Below are 18,671 nucleotides of genomic sequence, written 5' to 3' on the forward strand. Positions count from 1 at the left end.
CATAGATTTAGTTGTATGAGAGTGCAAAAAGTAAGTTTATAGTGATGCAGAGAGACCTACAGAAGTATTGCAGAATTCTAACCGGGGCTGTAAAAGAGGTATCTGGGAACAAAGGGGAGGGAGTACTTCTTTCTGTTCAGGGAGGTAAGGAATGCTTCTCAGGGCTCTCACACATGAGGTGGGCCTGAGGAGTAGAGAAACAAGAGAAAGAATGGAATGCTTCTCAGTGCTCTCACACATGAGGTGGGGCTGAGGAACAGAGAAACAAGAGAAAGAACATCCCAGGCAGAGGGAAGCCTGTGTAAAGGGGCAGTGGTGTGAGTGTGCACGACAGGCTCCGGGAGAGGAAGACGATCCCAGGATGCTGAAGATCTGCTGGAGGTTATGCCTGTCTGCTCCGCTTAGGCGTGTGGCCTTGCGCCTCAGGCCACGTGAAGTCTGTAGACATCCAAAGAGGGTCAGTGGTCAATAGACTAACAAGTGTCGCCTTTTGATAACCCTTATCCCCCGGTGCTTTAGCACTAGTAAAATGAGGGGCTTTCCTGGTGGTCCATTGGTTAAGAAGCCACCTGCCAATGTAGGAGACATGGATTTGATCCCTGCTTCTAGAAAAACCCCACATGCTGCATGGCAACCATACCCCTGCGCCCCATCTACTGAACCTAGAGCTCTGGAGCCTACGAGATACAGCTACTGAGCCCACGCACCACAACTCCTGAAACTTGAGTGCCTAAAGCCAGTGCTCTACAACAAGAGAAACCACCTCAATGAGAAGCCCTCGCACGGCAACTGGAGAGTAGGCCCTGCCGCTGCTGCCGCGAGGTCGCTTCAGTCGTGTCCGACTCCGTGCGACCCCATAGACGGCAGCCCCCGCCCCTGGGATTCTCCAGGCAAGAACACTGGAGTGGGTTGCCATTTCCTTCTCCAATGCACGAAAGTGAAAAGTGAAAGTCAGTCGTGTCCGACTCTCAGCAACCCCATGGACTGCAGCCTACCAGACTCCTCCGTCCATGGGATTTTCGAGGCAAGAGTACTGGAATGGGGTGCCATTGTCTTCTCCGAGAGAGTAGGCCCTACTCTCCACAATTAGAGAAAGCCAATGCACAGCAATGAAGACCCAGCATAGCCAAAAAGAAATAAATCTTTAAAATAAAACAAAAAACACAAGCAAGGTGACCAGGCCAGGAAGCTGGGCATCTAATCTGAGCATGACCCAAGTTGGTCACACAGATGAGAAAACTCTGACAGCAGAAAGAGGCCCAGGCATTCTGTCTAGATCAATGGAAGACTTTTATTGAAAAGCCCTTAAAATCACAAAGAAACACCCAATATCCATTGCACAACTATGCATAGAGAGCTTTAAAAAGCTAAAAAAGTCAAAGGAATGGGTCAAAGTTTAAGGTGATCACTGGGCGACCCCAGGTTTTCGCTAGCTAAGAAAGCAGTGGGTTTGGAGAGGCAAAGAAAGGAACACAGCTGGTAAAGGTCATTTCACACTAGCTTCCCTGAATTCACAGGTTCTGGGCTCTGCAACCCAATTTATGATGACAATATTGACAGGAATCTGATAATAAAAGTCACAGTATCATATAAAATTAAGAAATCTAGGTAGAGTTAGCCTTAAGAAGTCTATGTGTGTGTTTAGTCTCTAAGTAATGTCTGACTCTTTGTGACCCGATGGGCTGGAGCCCCCCAGCCCTCTGTGCCTGGTATTTTCCAGGCAAGAATACTGGAGTGAGTTTGCTGTTCCTTCTCCAGGGCATCTTTCTGACTCAGGGATCAAATCTACCATTTCTTTGCCACTTACAGGCTGTTTCTTTACAGCTGAGCTACTGGGAAAGTCGCTAAGTCTGTGTCCTTAATCATTGACTCTTGAGACATCTACAGGGCTACAATTTGACACCGGAGACAACTGTTCTCCATCTCCAGCGAAAACAATGCGAGGTGTTGACTTAAGTTAATTCAGAGGAGATTAAAGTTAGCTCCATAAAGACAGTAGAAAAACCACTGAAATCTATTTCTACGGGAAAGGTTTAGATTCTTCTTGAGGTCATCTTCATGTGGGGAAGGCATGCCCAGCTTTTCCTGGTATGTGGTCGCCTGCAGTTAGGATAAGGTTTTAAGTGCTTCTAAGTCTGAATCTTTCCTAGGTAGTAATATCTTCTTTGGCAGAAAATTGAAGTATAAGTAAAAAAAAAAAAATCAGATTGACTCTGTATTAAATGGTTCTGTTTAACCTTAAAGAAGCATATTCTCTGCCCCCTGGTAACACCTCTGCCCTCACGGTAACACCTGGCTTCAGTTAGAACTAAGTGACTCAGCATCCCTTCTGTGCTTCTTCCCGTGTCCTCATTGGGGCTGTTTCACCCAGGTTCTTATTTTCTATTAATCATTCTTTGCTTATCTCTTTACCACTTATTAGCCAAATCTGTGGTGTGGACACTTACCATCAGAATTCATTTTATGAAACCAGAAGCTTCTTAGAAAAACAGAGACTTCTAAAAATGTGTTTTAAAAGCTGTTTCCTCTTTGAGAGTTGCTGCTTGGAGGAGGGGCCCACTGTGGCGCCGACAAATGGCGGAGTGGGCCCGCTCACCTCGCTGTGACCTTCCGGCCTTGGTGGTCTCGGGGTAACTGGTAACCATCGCCTGGTCATGTGTTGTGTGGTAATGGCACCCAACAGTGGCTGCCTGCTAAGGGCTGTGCGTTGCCCCACTTTGTTACAATTCCCCCCCTTTTCGTTGATGCTTCTCAATTTTAAGGAGAATGCCCAGGCCCATTCAGCCAATAGTCAATGGAGGGCTGTCCTTAGGAGGAGAGTGAGGTAAGAGGCCTCAGGCCGGCAGGTGAGCAGGGGAGGAGGCGAAGCACAGGGAACAGGCTGGGGGTTGCGTCCTGCAGGGCCCCAGAGCTCTGGCCAAGGCTCTCCCGCCCTTGAGTTGGTGTTAAATCTCTCCCCCATCCCCACCTCTGTAACCTAATAGCAGTGGGAGTCTGCCTGGATCTTGGCCTTTGGTACCTGGCCTGTGCCATCTGGGGAGCCTGAGGACCAGTTGGGCCCTGAATGCCTGGCTCCCTCAGCAACAACAGCTGGGCAGGGTCTGGGTGCATGGCCCTAGGGGACTGCCAGCTGAGATCCGTCTCCTCTCAGCCAGGACCTGGACCTTGGAGGGTGAAAGTTGTGCCTTAGGTCCTTGCCTGTTCTTGTCAGAACAGGGAATAATTTTATTTGGTAGAAGTTTACGGGAACATCATTACCTGACCATGACCTGACCTCAAGAACAAAGGTTCTGACACCAAGAAGTTTGCAACAACTAACCACACCCCTCCCTCACCTTCCCTAGAAAAGGGCTTTGTTGAAAGCTTTGTGGGAATTTGGGATTTTTAAGGCAGGTAGCTCAGCTGGTAAAGAATCTGCCTGCAATGCGGGAGACCTGGGTTCAACACCTGAGTTGGGAAGATCCCCTGGAGGAGGGCATGGCAACCCACTGCAGTATTCCTACCTGGAGAATCATCATGGACAGAGGAGCCTAGCGAGCCACAGTCTGTGGGGTGAAAGTGTCAGAGACGACTGAGCACCCATCTCCTTGCATTGCCCTACAATAAACATTTATCTACTCCAAACTCCAAACTCCAAAAAAAAAAAAAACAACCAAACAACAAAAAACCTCTTTCCTCTTAATAGTCCAGTCTGTTAGATTTGGGAAGTCAATTCTTCTCTCTAGAGAGGAGACAGTTTCTAACATGAAATTCATGCTCCACAGAAGGGATTTTTCAGCTACTGGTCTCATTGGCCTTAGGTTCATTATCAGGAAAATGGGAGAGGAATTTGGGTTATGAACCATAGAGGTCATTTATAAATTGAAAAGTTATTTATTGAGTTTTTATTGTGAATTAGGCACAACTTTGTCCTCTGGGGACTCAGGACATGAGAACAGAGAGTCCCGGGGAGGTCCCTGTCACCTCAGTCATCACAGTGTTCTAAATATGGGAATAGTAGTAAAACCAGTTGTGCAAGTTGTATGTGATGAAGCCAGTGGACTGCATAGTTAACACTATCTGAGGTCATAGTCTTTGGGGTAAGAGCTGGGAAATTTATTGTTTTATAATATGAAGGGTTATTGGCACGCCTGACTCAAATTTTCCAGCAGTAAGATTTCTCTGACATGAACCAGAGGCCCATGCAGAGTTGAGGTCCACAGGAAGGCCGAAGTGGGTTTTATTTTCCATTGTGGGAGTGTTTGTCTTGAAGCTTTTACCTTCGAGTTAATATAGTAACAGTAGCGTAATAGCTTTCTAGGTTCCAGTCCCCTGCTAATTGCTGGCATGCTTTGAAAGGTGGTCCTAGTTTGTTCAAGGGGCATGTTCCTGAAGACTTCTCAGAGTTGGTTACTTGTATCATTTAGAGCTTGTATAATTTCACCTAGACCTGCTGGAAAGTCAGTAGTTGGTTTTGTTCAGCAGCTAACACAAACCTGCCTGTGGCTATCAGTGGTTTCACCACCTTTGTCACCATACACTTCCTGACTTTCTTTTTTTTAATTTGGAGAATATGCATAATTTCAAGGTTTGAGCATCAACTGACATAAATAGCATTTTTATGTGATCACAGTTTAAAATATACCTAGTTCAGGGTCCCATTGACTGTGGACTGGATTGTAGCTTAGTCCCCACAACAACCGTGCAGGAAGTACTATCATTATCCCCACCTTACAGACGAGAACATAGGCTCCCGGAGATGAGCTCTTGCCCCAAAATGCAGCTGGAAGTAGCTTAGAAGGTATTTGAACCCTAGTTGGCCTGACTCCTTGGCCTTAACTCCTTATGCAGGTAAATTCTGGAGGGATGAAATCGTGGAACCCAAGTTACTCTGCTAAATGGGACTTGAACCTAGGCCTTTCCACTGTCCACCTAAAGCTCTATTCATTCATTCATTTACTTGCTCCTACATTCATATAAATTAGTTGTTTACTTATGAAACTATGTTTATTGTTTCCTGTTGTAGCAAACTTAATGGCTTAAAACTGCACAAATGTATTGTCTTATAATTCTGGAGGTCAGAGTCTAAAATCACAATAGCAGCAGGGCTACATTCTTTCTGGAGGTTTCAGGACAGAATTATCTCCTTGTTTTTTCCAGGTTCTAGCATTCTTTGGCTTTTGGCCTTTTCCTCCATCTTCAGAGTACATCACTGCAAACTCTGGTTCCATTGTCATGTCTTCTTTTTTGGCCCATTCCCATAATCCAGGGTAATCCCCCATCTCCAGATATTTAATTTAATCACATCTGCAAAGTCTCTTTTGCCATAGAAGGTAAAGGAAGCACATTCACAGGTTTTGAGGCTTGGTAGAAAGTGGACATTTAAGTGAGGGAACATTATTCTGTCTACTACATTAAATAGCACATTAATCTAGCAGGCTGGAGGTACCTAGCTGACACCAAGCTAAGTGCTGGAGATAGAAAGATGCCTTCTCTTGGAAAGCTCAGCTTACAGGATGCTGGAGACTAGGGAGGAAAGGCAGATAATTGAATGTGTGCCACACTGTGATAGGGGCCTAGAGAGCAGCCTGCTTGAGTTCTGGGAGCACAAAGGAAGATGCCGCCACACCTCCTGCTCTGCTCTCCCTGGAGACTCTGCTCCTGCCTTCTTTTCAATAATCGATTTCCCTTTCCCTTCAGCCTCTGAGGTCATGGACTCAAGAGTCATGCGCACCACAGCCTGCCTTTCACAGAGCATCTTACATCTCTGGTATTTTAATACAACTGTGACTGTCAGGACACATGCGTTCGGTGCTTTTACAGTTGTCAAAGTGCTTACACAGAATGGGTCTCATTTGTTCGTTTCAGCAGTCTCTAAAGTAGATATTATCCTGCTCATTTTTAAGGATGAGTCTCAAAGAAGCCTGATTGAACTCTGGTAAATGCTAAGTGGTAGAACTAGAAAGAAATCTCAGGCTTGCCTAAGTGAGATGCATAGAATGACACTGAGAAGTGAGGTAATCAGATGGTGCGGAAGGGAGCAGACACAGACTTCCCTGCTCACAGAATCCTTGTCTCAAAATACGGAAAATCAGTGAAAGGAAAGTGAAATCAATTAACAAGCCATATGATATTTGTACCTGACATTTCTTTTGTGGGAGAGACAAGCCCATGAGTGAGAGAAATATTATCAATATACGGAGGGAAAGTGACATGCCTAGCACCTCGGACAGATTCCTTTCATTACAGGAAAATAAAAGACTTCAAAGGATTTTCTGTAAAGGAGGCTGAAAAGGAGAAACATCTGCTGTTTCTCTCCTCTTCCATTTCTTTCTCTAACTCATTTTTTCCTAGGCATTTGGGGGTTTCTTCTGTGTCATACAGTGTATTCCTGAAACCTCTGTAACCATTTCATTTAGTTGAGTAGTTAGGAAGCATATTAGATAAAACATTCATGATTCAATATGAGCAAGGGCAATTAAGCATAAATGAAATGGAGCAGTTTGTTGAGAGGACATTACTCCTTCAGCTTCATCTGTCAAAATATTTCAACCTAGGCAACCTAAGATACAGAGAATCTTAATCCTGATGATACATTACCCATTAGAGTCCTCTTGTGTCTGTAGCTACCTTTTGTGTTGCTTTGTTGTAGCTGATAGATTTCTTCTTGTCTCTGCTTCTCTCTATGGAACATGAATTGGACCCACGTTAGCTCATTTATTTAGAAAGAAAAAAGTGGACAGGTAAGTGGAAACAGAAATGAGGGATGGAAAGGGACCTGCATGTGGGTACAGCTTCTGCCACTAACATGACTTTTGACCTCAGATTGTGTGTGTTTGTGTGTGTGTGTGAGTGAATGAAGAGGTTTAGGACTAGGTTAATAATCACAAACCCAAAAACCTACAGTTGCCAAATAATACAAATGTTTAAAATGGGCTAGGTATGAGAACAATTGTGTGTCCTCTGGGGGGTTACAGACTATTTTCCCACTTTTGATAAAGAAATAGGTACAGAAAGATGTGGTATTTGTTATTCAAAGGCAAAAAAGCCTTGGTTTTAAAAACCACAGTAGCATCATACACCTGGTTTATTGTCAAAGGGCAATAGGGATGGACACTGTGGCAAACTGACCGAAGAGCCTGTCTGGTCTAAAGGCAGCAGTCACAGTCCCGCTGCAGCAGATTCAGGTGACTCAGAATGTAAACAGTACGGACAGATGTTTCAAAAGAAGACGAGAGTTCAACTTTAATGAGCAGTTTCTTAATCCGTAAATAATGGCTTATATATATATTCTTTTAATGCAGCTTAAGTAAAACATGTTCTAGACTCAGGGCCACAACCCTCAGCACAGAAAAATGATTTTGTGTGTTTTTTCTTGCTCTTAGAACTGAGATTTTGATGCTTCTGTGCAGTCCTGTGAGACCTGGTCTATACAAAGCACATCACCTACAGCACCACGACCCCTGCTTCTAACACGTGCTCAGCAGCTACGTACAGGTCACAGTCCAGTCATTTTGCAAGTGTGAGCTCACTGAATTTTCACAGGAACCATTTAAAATGTCTCCATTTTATGAAAGAGGAAACTGAGGCACAGAGCTGTTAGACCGCCTGCCCAAAGTTACATGTCACCGAGGTTATGTCCCTTGAGTGACCTGGCACCCTCTCGGCAGGCAGAGTAGGTTGCCACACAGGGGGAGTGCGGGAGCTTCGTCAGGAGGTGCCCTCGTCCCAGCAGAGCACCGCAGTGTTGTAACGGGGTCCACAGTCAGTTTTCTTCACCCCATTACTCTGCACATCTTTGTGAAGAGCCCTGGGCTATGTGGCATCTGAGCCCAGCTCCATCTCTTCCAGTGATGGTCTAAGCTCAGTCATTGATCCCTTAGCCTGTGTTTAAAGCATTACTGTCTGATAACCCAGTTATTTCCATCCTAAATGACCTAATTGAAAATCAAAATGATTTTTTCCTTAAATAGTTCCTTAAAACGTAGTATTAGATGTGATTAAGCAGCTGATGCTTGGGGAAAGGAAATCTTTCTAGTCATTCTAAAATCTGTCAAACATCCAATACATATCCAGATTCTTTTATGGACCCAGAAACCATGTGACACAGGCTGGGGTCTTTCTCGTTGAAGCCTAAGTCCTGCCTAGCAGAGATGTTAACATTAGTTCATAATGTAGAATTTTTTAATTGAAGTGTCGTTGATTTACAATGTTGTGTTAGTTTTAGGTATACAGCAAAGTGAGTAGGTTTTGTGTGTGTGTGTGTGTGTGCGTGCATACACACATATTCTTTTTCAGATTCTTTTTCCTTATAGATTATTACAAAATAATGAGTATAGTTCTCTGTGCTATACAGTAAGTTATTACTGATTGTCTATTTTATATATAGTAATGTGTATATGTTAATCCCACACTCTTAATTTATCTCTCCCCTCCTCTTTTTGGTAATCATAATATTTTTTTCTATGTCTTTGGGTCTGTTTCTGTTTTGTATATAAGTTCATCTGTACCATTTTTTTAAGACTCCACAGATAAGTGATATTTGCCTTTCTTTGTCTGACATACTTCACTTAGTATTGTAACCCTAGGCTAGGTCCCTCCTTGTTGCTGCAAATGGTTTTCTTTTTATGGCTGAGTAACAAGCCATTGTATATACATACTACATCTTCTTTATCCATTCATCTTTGATGGACATTTAGGTTGCTTTCGTGTCTTGGCTATTGTGAATAGTGCTTCTATGAACATTGAGGTGCATGAATCTTTTCAAAATATGGTTTTCTCCAGGTATATGTCCAGGAGTGGGAATAATGGATCATATGGTAACTCTACTTTTTAGGAACCTCCATACTGCTCTCCATAGTGGCTTCACCAATTTACATTCCCACCAACAGTGTAGGAGGGTTCCTTTTTCTCCACACCCTCTCCAGCATTTACAATTTATAGATTTTTTTGATGATGTCTGTTCTGACCAGTGTGAGGTGATATCTCACTGTAATTTTATTTTGCATTTCTCTAATAATTAGTGATGTTGAGCATCTTTTCATGTGTCTTTTAGCCATCTGGATCTCTTCTTTGGAGAAATGTCTGTAAATGATTATTCTTATCAGGGATAGGATTTTTGTTTTGTTTTGCTTGCTTTAAACTTTACCTTCTTTCCCTATGATTACTTAAATGTACTTTAGGCAAATAAAATTTGAGTGCACTGGAAAGAAAAGTTAGGGCTGAAAAATTAAATAATCACAAAAGATTCCTTTCTAAGAAAGCTTTTCAAAGCAACACTATTCCTACTATATTTAAAGTGTGGATTTCCAAGCTTCTAACATAATCTCATTTTGTTTTTGTGAACATACGTAAATGGAAAACAAAACTTCTGTTTGTGGTTCTCAGGAGCAGCAAAGTTCCAGTCTGTTTCCTGGCTGAGTATACGGATCACCTTAGGAAACCTTAGATTCAGCTATGCAGGCAACTTCTTATATCTTCAGACTTAGAATGGTCTGTCTTTTTTTGGTTATTTATGAGTCTGATGGGTCATTTTGATTTCTCTGGTCCATAGATGTGTTGGAGACCAGTGAGATACCTCAAAACCCATCCAAACCACCACCCCGATTTCCTCATTTTGCAGAGGAGGGGATGGAGATGAAGCTCAGAGTGTTACCTGCACTTGTACTGCGTCTGTTCTGCCGGTTCTTTCACTCACAGTACTTACTTCAGTAAGTGCCCTGGCAGTTAATTAGCTAAGAGATCTGAACTCTTTAGAACTCTACAGAGAGCTTGCTGTAATTCATCCTGGTTATTCAGAAGTGTTTGTTTCTTTCTTTTTCTTTTTTTTGCCTAAATAAAATGTGGTAAACAAATGCAAATCCATAGGTCACCAGTGAGTACATTCTGTGAGTACATTCTCCCCCCTGGGGGGAAATGATTTTGATTTCATTGCCTCCCCAGTGGGGGAAAATGATCTGAAATTCAACTGAGTGTCTGTTGAGAGACTAGTTAAGTCTTTACACAGGTATTTATAAAATTCTGACACACAGTGGAATGGGAAGTATTTTTATTGAGTGCTTTTATTTATGTGTATGGCCTGTAATCTCAGGAAGTCTCAAGTGCGTTTGATTCTGTTTGAAGAAATTTTGGCCTTTTCTCTGAATTGCTGTGAACTTTGAATTGCTGCTGAAGTGGGTAATGGTAATAAAGGGAGTATTTTTATTGTGTGTTAAGTTTTAAAGGGCTGAAAATGTTCCTTGAGGAAGTGGTTTTCTTCCTTCCTCTTTTACTTTTATTTTAAGGGACATGCTCTATTCATATATTAAGTTTAGACAAAGGAGGGAGAATTTCTTAAAGGCAAGAAGTATCATCAGTATAGTCAAAGTCATTGTCCTTCGTAAAATATCCCTTTTCTCTTTGAAAATATTCTATGTGATGACTGTATGACTTCACACCCTACAGAAGTACTTTCCAAAATTCCAGAAGTCTTGAAAACAATCTTTGTTAGCACACTGACTAAGGAGAGGGTTCACCTCTGTAATTTCAAAGTCTATGAAATACTTTGAAAGAAGTAGAGGGGTTTCAAATATCACTCAGAGTTTTAGTAGTTACTTCTCTCCTTGGGAATTTTAAATTACTGGTTTAATAGGGTCTGACTCTTCTTTCTCATTCTCAATTTCTGCCTACATTCTATGTGCAGGCATAAATACGTTCCCTGTTGGATATTTTGACCCAGAGTTGAACTCTTATCAAGTAAAAGCAGAATACAGACTCTCTGTTAAAACAAATATAACCTATGAATAAGATGGTGCCCTGAAAAATCACCTTCTGTTCCTATAGGTGAGCTGCTTTCCTCAGCTCATCCTAGCAGAGGGTCAAACTTTGTTTTGGAAACCCCAAGTGGGGTCTCAGGTTGGGAGGTTGTATGGGTAGAAATCAAAAGATGTTGCCCTTTCATAAGTGTGTGGGTTGTCTAATACTTTGGGCACATCAGATCATCAACCAGTCATATCAGTTATTTCTTCCTCTTAGAAAATAGATGAGTTTGAACAGAGCAAAATCATGATGATACCAATCCTTGAACTTTGATCCTATTTTCTTAACTCACCTGAGGCTACAAAACAAAAATTTTCTTGTTTTTTAGGGCTTGGCTTATCAATGCTTTATGAAATGGAGATAAAATTATGTGTAGGGAAAAATGGACAATGTTGGAATTAGAAAATAGTAAAGAAAGAAGTGGAAAGTGCTTGCTAGGGGAAAAAAAAACTTTTATTGCTGAAATCTCTCTTATACTGTAACCTTTCAGCTATATTGTCCTTATTGATCTTGCCTGCACAAGTCAACACAGCATGGCAATGAAGAAGAATCACTGAATATGGGCTGAGAGGAAGATGGTCTGGCCAGGGGTCTGCAGTCTGCATTGAAGCAGTCCGGACATTTCAGGGGAGCTAAACCCAGGATCAGGTTGCCTGACATGATTGGCCTTTTTAATATCTTCTCCCATTGTGCAGTTTTGTCATCCCTGTACCCTTATCTACCAATATTTTCTCACTCAGATATGTTTCTCTGAAATTTCATCCATTAAAATATCATTCTATGTAAGAAATAAAGAGTCAAGAAGATAAATATTTAAGGGAAGGTCCTTCAGATGTCAGCGGGAACCAGTTAAATCTATGGGCTTTGCTCTATCAACTCATCTCAGAAAACTGAAACTTGGAGCTTGAGAGATGAAAGGAAAGGAGACAGGAAAATAATTTTCCTAGAGTAATTTAGGAGCTTATAATCCTCTATGTTTATTAAGTCTGCCTGAGGCTACACCATGGAGAGAAGTGCCAAGGGAAAGAAGTGTTAGGAAGCCGCATAGGGGTACAGAAGGCAAAAGAAAGTCAGCAAAATCAATTTGCAAATTTGCACCGTCATTTCTATGGTTTGCCAAGTGCTGTGCTGTGCTGTTCTTAGTCGCTCAGTCGTATCTGACTCTTGCGACCCACCAGGCTCCTCTGTCCATTGGGATTCTCCAGGCAAGAGTACTGGAGTTGGTGGCCATGCTCTCCTCCAGGGGATCTTGCCAACCCAGGGATTGAACCACATCTCCCACATTGCAGGCAGATTCTTCACTGTCTCAGCCACCAGCGAAGCCCAAGAATGCTGGAGTAGGTAGCCTCTCCCTTCTCCAGGGGATCTTCCCAACCCAGGAATTGAACTGGCATCTCCTTTGCTAAGTGCTGTATACATACAAAGGAGAGTGAAACCTCTTTGTCTTCCTGCCATGATACTCTTAGAACCCAAATATCAGGCTGATACTGTCCTGCTGTGGGTCTGGTCTACTACCCTAGTGTCATTACTGCATACTTTCTGTGAAATGCACCAGGTATCAAACTGAGAAGTTCAAAGGAAATTTTGGAATAAGCATATTAAGTCAGATCTCATAATGACTTATATTCTTCTCTTACCTGTTTAAATAAACAGGCAAATATTTATAAATAATTCATGATGATTCCTTTGTTTTGTAAACCAATCAAAATATATGTTTTTTCAAATGCATTCTGTTTGGTAGGTTTACCACTGCATCCTGATAAATTTTGTGTCTATGCTAAATTAATGTAGCAGAATAAATTCATTTCTCCCCATTAAAGCCAAGTCTATACCTTAGTCTGAATTAGTAAGCTTCTATTGTAAGTGATGATCTGGAAACAATGCCATTGCAAGTGTTCTTCAACAATAATTTTTTATTTCATTTACAAAATAACTGTAAATATAATCCTTAAGATATGAATTAGGCTGTATTTCTCTTGAGTCAGTTCAGTTCAGTTCAGTCGCTCAGTCATGTCTGACTTTGCGACCCCATGAACCGCAGCACACCAGGCCTCCCTGTTCATCACCAACTCCTGGAGTCTACCCAAACCCATGTCCATTGAGTCAGTGATGCCATCCAACCATCTCATCCTCTGTCGTCCCCTTCTCCTCCTGCCCTCAATCTTTCCCAGCATCAGGGTCTTTTCAAATGAGTCAACTCTTCGCATCAGGTGGCCAAAAGTATTGGAGTTTCAGCTTCAACATGAAACTTCCAATGAATACCCAGGACTGATCTCCTTTAGGATGGACTGGTTGGATCTCCTTGCAGTCCAAGGGACTCTGCAAGAGTCTTCTCCAACACAACAGTTCAAAAGCATCATTTCTTCAGTGCTCAGCTTTCTTTATAGTCCAACTCTCACATCCATACATGACCACTGGAAAAATCATAGCCTTGACTATACGGACCTTTGCTGACAAAGTAATGTCTCTGCTTTTTAATATGCTGTCTAAGTTGGTCATAACTTTCCTTCCAAGGAGTAAGCGTCTTTTAATATCATGGCTGCAATCACCATCTGCAGTGATTTTGGAGCTCAGAAAAATAAAGTCAGCCACTGTTTCCACTGTTTCCCCATCTGTTTCCCATGAAGTGATGGGACCGGATGCCATGATCTTAGTTTTCTGAATGTTGAGCTTTATGCCAACTTTTTCACTCTCCTCTTTCACTTTCATCAAGAAGCTCTTTAGTTCCTCTTCACTTTCTGCCATAAGGGTGGTGGCATCTGCATATCTGAGGTTATTGATATTTCTCCCAGCAATCTTGATTCCAGCTTGTGCTTCCTCCAGCCCAGAGGTTTTCATGATGTACTCTGCACAAAAGTTAAATAAGCAGGTTGACAATATACAGCCTTGACGTACTCCTTTTCCTATTTGGAACCAGTCTCTTGTTCCTTGTCCAGTTCTAACTGTTGCTTCCTGACCTGCATACAGGTTTCTCAAGAGGCAGGTCAGGTGGTCTGGTATTCGCATCTCTTTCAGAATTTTCCACAGTTTATTGTGATCCACACAGTCAAAGGTTTGGCATAATCAATAAAGCAAAAATAGATGTTTTTCTGGAACTCTCTTGCTTTTTCGATGATCCAGCGGATGTTGGCAATTTGATCTCTGGTTCCTCTGCCTTTTCTAAAACCAGCTTGAACATCTGGAGTAATTATGTCTAATTTTTTCTAATCCAACTATTATTGGATTTTTTCTTCTCTTTAAATTTTTATTACCTCTTCTCTCCAGAGCATTTAAACATCAACACTGGAGATCAGTAGTCAAAATTTCCACAGTAATAATTAGTATATACAGCTTACATTTTCACAACATCATCTCATTTGATCCTCGTATTAACCTTTCAAAATAGGAAGGTCAGAAAGTTCAAGTACACTTTACAGATGAAGAAACTGAGTTCTGCAGAGGTGGTTGACTTACAAGTGTCATACAGTGTCAGGCATGGTACATTTGGTCTTTTTATTCCAAGTCCTATAGTCTTGCAGGGTAGCATTAATTACATTCTCTACTAGTGGTTCTCATGTTTGGTTGTGCCTTGTAATCATCTGAAGAGTTCAAAAAATTTGTGATGTCCTGGTTCCATCCCAGTGATTCTGATTTCATTGGTCAAGGGTGTGGCATGAGGATTTTTTAAAATCTTCACAGACCAATTCTAATGTGATCTGGGTTGAGAACCACTGTGCTACAAGGCATTATATTCAGCTGTATATTTTTCCTTTCTTGTTCATCATGGTAAAAGTTCTTCCAACAAGGGTCTTGTTTTCATTAACCTATCACCAGCATGTCCCTCAAAGTAGCCAACCTACTGGCTCATGTTTAGGAAGCATATCGAGCTTCTTGGGAAGGTAAGAGTTGAGTTACTCAAATGTGGGCGGGTGTGCGTGCTCAGTCGTGTCTGACTCTTTTTGGAATTTTCTAAGCAAGAATACTGGAGTGGGTTGCCATTTCCTACTCCAGGGAATCTTCCCAACCTAGGGACTGAACCTGTGTCTCCTGCATTGGCACACAGATCGTTTACCACTACACCACCTGGGAAGCCCTGAGTTGGTCCTTAAAAGACATTAAAATTCAGATAAATGGAAAGGTTGTTTTGTTCTATGTGTACTCTGATGAGAGACAGCAAAGGATTGTGGGTATTCTGGTGAGGTACAGCAGAGTGGGTATTATGTGAGTATTCCACTGAAGTATAGCAGAGGGTTATGAGGATTCCAGTGGAGTAGAGCAGAGGATTATGGGCACTCTGGTGAGAGAAATCAGAGGATTATGGGTAAGCTTAAAGCCTTTGGAGGGTGTGGATTCACACCCTGACTGAGCCACTTACAAGCTATGTAATATTTGAAAATTTACTTAACCCCTTGGGATCTTAAGGACCTTACCCTCAGTCATATTCAGTCCAGGGGTTGATAGTGAGCTCATTGCTGAGGATGCAGTGAGGGGTCAGAAAAATGGCCGAGACTTTGGGAGACCATGAGGGCATGGAAGAGGTAGGTAGGTCAGTGAGTCACTCAGGAAAATGATAGGGGCAGTTGGGCCCAGTTCAGAGACCCCCAACTGGATGGAGTGAGAACTAGTGGACATGCCTGAGGAAACAGAAGTGTTGAGGAAAACTGCTGGTAGGAAGGCCTTGCTGGAAATGGAAAATTATTTCCTTTGCATAAATAGGAGGGGCCATGAGCACAAAGAAAAAAAGACAAGATTCTAAATTCATCCTAATTAGTGTTGCCTGTTAACTGAGCTTGAGGCTTATTTTCCTTTTTAAAAATTCTAACGATTAGGTAGTTTTAGAGAATTACTAAACTAAGACTTTGTCCTTGACGTAATGCAAGGCAGGCCCTAGAAGGGACAGTATAAACTTGTCAGCAAGAATGTGGTCAGCTGGGCCCTAGAGGCTGATCCTCAAAATGAGTTCCTCAAACTTCTCTCAGCCTAACAAATTCAAAACCTTCCACTTGGAGCTGATTTTCCGGAGTGACCTGAACTATAATTGCTTCTGACTCTTTTATCGTTGTCTGAGATCATGGTGGGCACACAAAGCCAGCTGAGTTTGATGGGCTGAGAGGCTGAGAAAACTGGGCAGCTTGACCAGGTAGCAAGAGCTACAGCCACAGTGCTTCTGGGCAAGTGTCTTTAGTGATGGGAAGAGTCAGTAAAGGGGTAACTTGGTATCTTGGAGACCCAGGGCTGCTTGGAAGGGGTTGGATCATCTTGGGCAGCCAAGAACATAGGCCATTTTTTACCAGCTGTTTATTGTGATGTTGCTACGTACAGGGCAGCCAGCCTTTGTCATTCCTGATTTTCTCAGGAATCAGTTGTGGTGTGACACATGAAAGTCAGTCAGTGTATAGAGATGAACAGGATATTTAACAAGTCTAAGGTGCTCAGAAAGAGGAAAGTTACCTCCAGTATCCAGCCACATCATTTTGCACCTGAGGGAACAATGTCACTGATAACCAGGGGCCTTACTAAGGCACCACTGCCCATGAGTGGCACACCTGGGATGAGAAATCAGCTCAGTAGTTAGCTGTATGTTTCATCCCTCCCTATGGCAATATAAAATGGCTTAGTACTGAGGTGACCATCTCGGGGATGTAGGAGTAAGTTGGGAGACCTCTGGCCTTTGTCTCAGGCACCAGAACATGTCTGGTTCATTAGTTTTTAAATGTACATATGTTGCATGAAGAAAATGCTTATTCTTGAGTTTTTGATTCACATTTATATTAATATTACTTTTTGTGTGTGTGTATGTATTCTGACTTTTCTGATTGTCTCTTAGAATCATGCTTATTTTTTGCTAATTTATCTGAATTGCCTTCCCTCTCTTACCAGGATGAATCATCTGGCAGGGTTACAGGTGTCTTTGAGTAGCTCTTTGTCTGTCTACACCCACTGTGGCTGTGAGCAGCTTGTCAGGATGTACATCCCACTCAGTGACAAAGAAGCACCTCAAGTGATAACTTTCTGCCGCTTTCAGGGGTTAGGGATAAAAATAAGAGTTTTAATGTCAAAAAGCATACCAGGACAATATTGCTAGCAAAATTTCCTCCGTAAAATCCTCAAACAATTGGGCCCTATGCTGTGCCTTGGGTTTTGCCTGACTAGAGAGAGCAGGTATTATGTAAATTTTTTTAGAAAAAAGTGTAATATTCTTGCTTTATCTTAAAGTTCCATTTAGGTGCAAATAAGTGAAGCTACTCTCTGTTCTGACATGAGCCCCCAAGAGAATTAACTAGATAATTCATCTCTGACTTTCAAAGTACAACTAATGCACCTCATTAGAGCTTTTCTTTTAGGTAACTCCAGGAAAGAGGAAGCAGGGAGGAACTGAGTATCTTGATTAGGAGTATGTGAGTCTCCAGAAATTCCCAGGGCACTTTAGGATAGATAGTTACATGGCATAAAATATGGGCTTCTGGGTGAGATCCTTGTGGTGCGCTGTCCCTTAAAGGATAAACAAACAAACTCTTATTTTCTTGGAGTGGAAATCATTATAGTAGTGCTTTACCTATTATGCAAATATTCCATTAGTCCATTGCTTCTTGTTTCTATTAGCAAAATACTGGCTTAAAAATAGTTACCTGTTGAAAGTACTTAAGAATATTTAGATAGTTCAGCATTGAACTTGAGCACAATGTCATCAGAAGTAAATTGGGGTGATGTCATTCCTTATTCACCCGCTCCAGTACTCTTACCTGGAAAATCCCATGTACAGAGGAGCCTGGTAGGCATGGGGTCGCTAAGAGTCAGACACGACTGAGCAACTTCACTTTCACTTTTCACTTTCATGCATTGGAGAAGGAAATGGCAACCCACTCCAGTGTTCTTGCCTGGAGAATCCCAGGGACGGGGATGCCTGGTGGGCTGCCGTCTATGGGGTCGCACAGAGTCGGACACGACTGAAGCGACTTAGCAGCAACAGCAGCAGCAGCATTCCTTATTCAGCATCATCACACCAACAACATTGGACATTTATTGAATGCCTTTTGTGTTATGCAAGGTGTGATGATGGGGGTGTGATTTATAAAACATTCCAACCCCCGAGAGTCTTACATTATAACTGGGACCTAGTAAACTGCATGTAACACCTATTTATTGAATTTGGAATGATAAGTTTTCTTCTCCATGTTGTTGTTCAGTTGTAAGTCATGTCTGACTGCGACCCCATAGGCTACAGCACCCCAGGCTCTCCTGTCCTTCTTTATGTCCTGGAATTTGCTCAAACTCATGTCCATTGAGTTGGTGATGCCATCCAGCAATCTCATCCTCTGTCGTCCCCTTCTCCTCTTGCCTTCAATCTTTCCCAGCATCAGAGTCTTTTCCAGTGAGTCGGCTCTTGGCATTCAGCATCAGTCCTTCCAATAAATATTCAGGGTTGATTTCCTTTAGGATTGACTGCTTTGATCGCCTTGCTGTCCAAAAGACTCTCAAGACATTTCTCCAGCACTACATTTATTTTTTTTCAGGTAGTCATATGTGAATTCCATATTTTTAAAATTTATTTATTTTAATTTGAGGCTAATTACTTTATAACATTGTAGTGGGTTTTGCCATACATTGACATGAATCAGTCATGGGTGTACATGTGTTCCCCATCCTGAACCCCCCCTCTTCCCTCCCTCCCCATCCCATCCCTCAGGGTCATCCCAGTGGCACCAGCCCTGAGCACCCTGTCTCATGCTTCGAACCTGGACTGGCGATCTATTTCACATACATGATTCAATGCTATTCTCTCAAATCATCCCACCCTTGCCTTCTCCCACAGAGTCCAAAAGTCTATTCTTTACATCTGTGTCTCTTTTGCTGTCTCACATATAGGGTCATTGTTACCATCTTTCTAAATTCCATATATATATGTTAATAAACTG

At 42.2% G+C, this 18,671-nt stretch overlaps 1 protein-coding gene across 3 annotated transcripts in view; it reads left to right on the top strand.

The window, feature by feature from the left end:
• Window positions 1-18,671, top strand: part of NCKAP5 (NCK associated protein 5) — a 1,015,164-nt gene that overhangs the window by 657,169 nt on the left and 339,324 nt on the right. The gene's annotated exons all lie outside the window — the stretch shown is intronic.

The sequence above is a fragment of the Cervus elaphus genome, chromosome 33 (genome assembly GCF_910594005.1).
Source record: "Cervus elaphus chromosome 33, mCerEla1.1, whole genome shotgun sequence".
Lineage (NCBI taxonomy): Eukaryota > Metazoa > Chordata > Mammalia > Artiodactyla > Cervidae > Cervus > Cervus elaphus.